The sequence below is a fragment of the Propithecus coquereli genome, unplaced genomic scaffold (assembly GCF_000956105.1).
Source record: "Propithecus coquereli isolate 6110/MARCELLA unplaced genomic scaffold, Pcoq_1.0 Scaffold84, whole genome shotgun sequence".
Taxonomy (NCBI): domain Eukaryota; kingdom Metazoa; phylum Chordata; class Mammalia; order Primates; family Indriidae; genus Propithecus; species Propithecus coquereli.
In genome coordinates this window covers 2,653,672-2,658,473 of record NW_012154618.1, presented here as the reverse complement: position 1 = coordinate 2,658,473, position 4,802 = coordinate 2,653,672, and positions in this window count along the sequence as shown.

Genomic DNA, 4,802 nt, shown 5'->3' with positions numbered 1-4,802 from the left:
ACAGCAGACATGTTGAAAGAATGAAGAAGAGTCAGGAATCTTGAGGTCTTGGAAAAGCTGAAGTGAGGGAAATAGAAAGTGTGTAAGCAAAGGAGGCTGTAGTTGGAAAGTGAGATACCAGAGTTATCAAAGTTATCAAAGGTCACAAAAAGATAGGTAATTCCAAGGTCCAGAGTGTGGCCATGGAAGTGGAGTATTAGAGGAGTATTAGAGTATTAGAGTTCTCTCAGGGTCTCCCTGGCCAAATCATGAGCTCTCAGAAGACACTCTTCTTTTCATTTATCTATTTATCCATCATATAACACCTGGCATATAGTAGGCACACAATAAATAAATAATGAGTGGGGTAGGCATTTAAGGAGGGATACACCAGTTAGCAGAAACAGAGATACTATTAATCCTAATAGAGCATAAAGACTTGTAGAGGAAGAAACAGATATTAATCAAATAATCAGACAAATGAATATAAAATTATAAATGGCAAAATGTGTTCTGAAGTTAGCACTGCCCCAGGACTAGGTGTCATAAGAGAATCTGGCCTTTTCCAGGGGAGAGAAGGAATCACTGAGAATTGGTTTGAATGAGTACTGAAGGATGAGTAGTGGTTAGCCAGAGGAAGAGATGGGAGGCGAGTGGGCCAGAGAGAGGGAACGGCACGTACAGAGGTCAAGGTGCCCAGGATACAGAGACCAGCACTGAGAGTGCTGAGAGATGATGTTGGAGAAGGAGGCAGTGGCCAGATAAGGATGTCTGCAACAGCCATTCTCCTCCTCCTTGGCTAGCAGAACCCCAGTTTGTTCAGATGGTAAGAAAAATAATCATGATTTGTCCAAGCCAATGAAATCTCATTTCCTTTTGGACAACCTCATTTCCATGAGGTGACATATGACCAACCCAATCAGATGTAACGGAAAGTCTTCTTCAGGCCTTTTAGGAAAAATTTTCCTCCTCGAACTGGAAGGTCCATAAAGCATATGCTCATTTTTCCCCAACCCTTCCTTGCCATTGGAGATGCTGTGTTGTGAAAACCTGAGGCTTACAGCAGCCAACTTACCACCATATGGAAAAGGCCAAGAAAATCAGAGACATAAACTCAGTGTTCTGACATCACAGCCATCAAACTGCCTCTGGAACTGCTTTACTTCAGACATCTTGCATGATGGATGATAAATAAATTACAAGCCACTGTTGTTGAGTGTCTCTTTTTCACTTGCAGCCCAAAGCAATCCTAAATAGCAATTTCCAAATTCAGTCATGGAATCATATAAAATGCTTTATATTATCAATTCCTTTCTCTTTACAAACAAAATGATTCAGACCAACAGCAAATAAATGATAGAAAATAGATTTTTGTCTGGTATGATTTGAACACAATCTAAAATGTACCTTTGTTATTAATTTTTTTCTGTGTGCAGCTTTCTCCTCACTTTCTTTGCCTGAATTCTTTGTTCCAGAGAAGAGGGACAGTAAGGATGCTTTGATGTGATGTGATTAGTGTCACTCGTTTACTGGTGTCATTGACAAGGACATATTTACTATCCACGTGGACAGTGAGCACGCAGCCTGCAGCGAGACCACCTGCACATCGATAAGTCATTGGCTCTGATTCAAGGGCGCATCATAATCAGAGATGAACGAGTACGTAGAGCTCTTTGAAGAAGGGATAGAAATGGGATTATGAGCCCAAGAGGTCTGGCAACCTGCGCAATGTCACAGTCGGTCAGTAGAAGAACAGGTCGGGAGCCCAGGCCAACTGATCACAGCCCGGGACTCACACAGCGTAGGATATGAAAGAGCAAACGCAGGCTTCAGAGTTAGGACAGACCAGACTTTGATTTCTGTAAGTCACATACTAGCTACATGATCTTTAGCAAGTTATTTAATCTCTCTAAATTTCAACTTCTTCCTTTTAAAATTGGGGATAAAATAAATAAATTTAGGAATAATAATAATATTTATACTGCAAGATTGTCAGGATTAAAGGAGATATTCTATGTAAAATAAAAATTCCCCATAAATATTAGGCATTGCCATGTGATATAAACCATTCCGTGTGTTTCAGTTAAGGGACAGCAGAACTCAAGAGCACTTTTGGGATGGAGAAGCACAATTAGCAAAGTCATGGAATAACTCATCTGATCATTCAAATGAACAGGTGACTGCTTATTGCAACAGGTATTTGATTGATACCTTGTTTACATGTCTTTGGAGACAATTTTAGAAAACTGTGCTCGCATGTTATAGGTATGTTTATGTTTCACAAGTTTGGTATTTGGCTTCCGTGCCAATTTTTGTTTGAAGTTTTTATTTTATAGGTTGCCTCTGTAGTATGATCAGCTTTCCTAGGCACCTGTGGGATATATTAGGTTTTGTAATACTCTTGGGAAAATAAGACACAAAAGCCTGGAACAGGGTGGGATGGATGGGTGGGTGGGTGAATAGATAGATGGACGGAGAAACAGGCTGCTGACGGAGAGTCCATCTGTCTAACTATGTTATGGGTATCCTTTCCAAAGGAACACAAGTCTTAAAGTAGTGTTTTTCTCTTCCTCTTTTTAGTTAGGTCTCTGTATTAAAACTATGCGCTGTCTGTAGTTTTGTAGTTCCCAAGTAAGTAGAAATTGGCATAAGATTTTTATAAACTACTTAAAGCTACAACTAATATCTGGTTAAAGACCAAATGTAAAGATCCGAAAGACTATTTCCAGAATAGTCAAAAGCTGGCCTAAAGAAACATCCAGGAAGTACATTATAAGAAACTTTTTCCTAAATCAAGCAAAACCAGTCCTGTGCAGGACACGAAGACTAAATGAATTAATATCTGCATGCCTGAAGTCCAGCTAGGTTTGCTAAATAAAGGAACCAATAATACCTGTACCCTTCACAGGGTACCAAAGAGAAAAAAAGAAATAACATTTGTTGAATGCTAACCGTGGATCAAACACTGTGCTGGATGCTTTTTGTATGTGAAATCTTACTTAATTTTTATAAAGATCCTATGAAGCTAGTAATATTCATCTCAGTTTGCCGATGAGGAAGCAGACTCAGAGAACTTAAGTAACTTGCCGAGACCACACAATGAATACGTGGCAGAGCTGACTTTAGCCCAGCTGCCCTAATGAGGATAATAAAGATTAAAATTTTGTACTTTCAGTTCTAAAGGTAATATAAGAAGATAACATCCACTAGCACTCCTTCCTCTCCCCTAACAATTTGTGATGTAAATGAAAACATACCTAAGACCCTTCGGTGGCCAGACACCACTCGGCAGGTGTAAGACTGGTCATTCGCTCAGCCTGCTTATTTTTAAGAGTCGTTGGGTGGCTGTGCAGGAGAGCATGTCCAGCACCACCCTGTTGATGACAACACCTCTTGTTATGGATGAATGAGCAGCTCTTCCTGGAAACCATTGGCATACGCAAGTGTGTTGGAGAAGCCAAGCTTTTGTTTCCTCATCTGGTACAAAGGAATCCTTCCATAGGTAAGGTATGGGTGGCTGGGAAGCAAAGGCATTTTTTCAATGGTAGTCACTGCAGGAAGTCAAGAGTAGGTTGGTGTCGTTCTCAATAAGAGTTATTGTGACTATGGTCCAAAGTCTGGCAGGAATTATTTATTTATTTATTTATTTGCTTTCAGTTTTTGATGCTAAGACAGCTGGAACGCCAAGGGCAGTTTTGTGCCAAGCCACAAGAATGAAAGCCCAGGACTTCCCCTTAGGCACCAGCTTCCATTTCAATTTGGGGAAAGAGTAAAATCTGCTGAAGGGTAGGAGTTTGAGAACTTCCTGCTGGTTCAGATTTCAAACAGAGCTCGTGCTTACTTGTCACCCTAGCACCAGAACTCAGAGCGAGCACGGGTGAGTTCAGGAGACCCGGGGACAGGGCACTTTCCTGAGCTCTGGACCAGCGACCTCCTGGCTTCCAGTAAGTACTTCTTGGTGTGATTGGTTTTTGTTCTCAAGGCTGTGGTGATCTAGAAGATTTTTTTTTAAATTAATTTTTTTCTTATTTTAAAATATTAATTAAAGGGGGTACAAGTATTTTTGTTACATAAGTACCTTATATAATGCTTAAGTCAGGGCTTTTGGTGTGTGGGTCACCAAAATAGTGTTCATTGTACAATAGGTAAATTTTTATCCCATACCTCCCTCGCACCTTCTCGCTTTTTTGGTTTCTCATGTCCTTTAATTGCTTTGTGCCTGTGTGTACCCATCGTTTAGCTCCCACTTATTAGTGAAAACATATGGTGTTTGTTTTTCCATTCCTGAGATACTTCACTTAAGATAATGGTCTCCAGTTCCATTCAAGTTGCTGCAAATGACATTATTTCATTCCTTTTTATGGCTGAGTAGTACTCCATGGTATATGTATATCACATTTTCTTTATCAACTCATGAATTGATGGGCACTTAGGTTGATTCCACATCTTCACAATTTTGAATTGTGCTGTGATAAACATTCAAGTGCAGGTGTATTTCTGATAAAATGACTTTATTCCTTTGGATAGATACCCAGCAGTGGATTGTTGGATTGAATGGTAGGTCTACATGTATTTCTTTAAGGAATCTCCATACTGTTTTCCATAGAGGTTGTACTAGTTTGCAGTCCTACTGATAGTATATAAGCATTCCTTTCTCTCTGCACTAGCATCTATTGTATTTTAACTTTTCAATAGTGGCCATTCTAATAGGGGTAAGATGGTAACTCATTGTGGTTTTGTGTCTCTCTGATGATTAGTGATGTTGAGCATTTTTTCTTATGTTTACTGGCCATTTGTCTATCTTCTTTGGAAAAACTTCTATT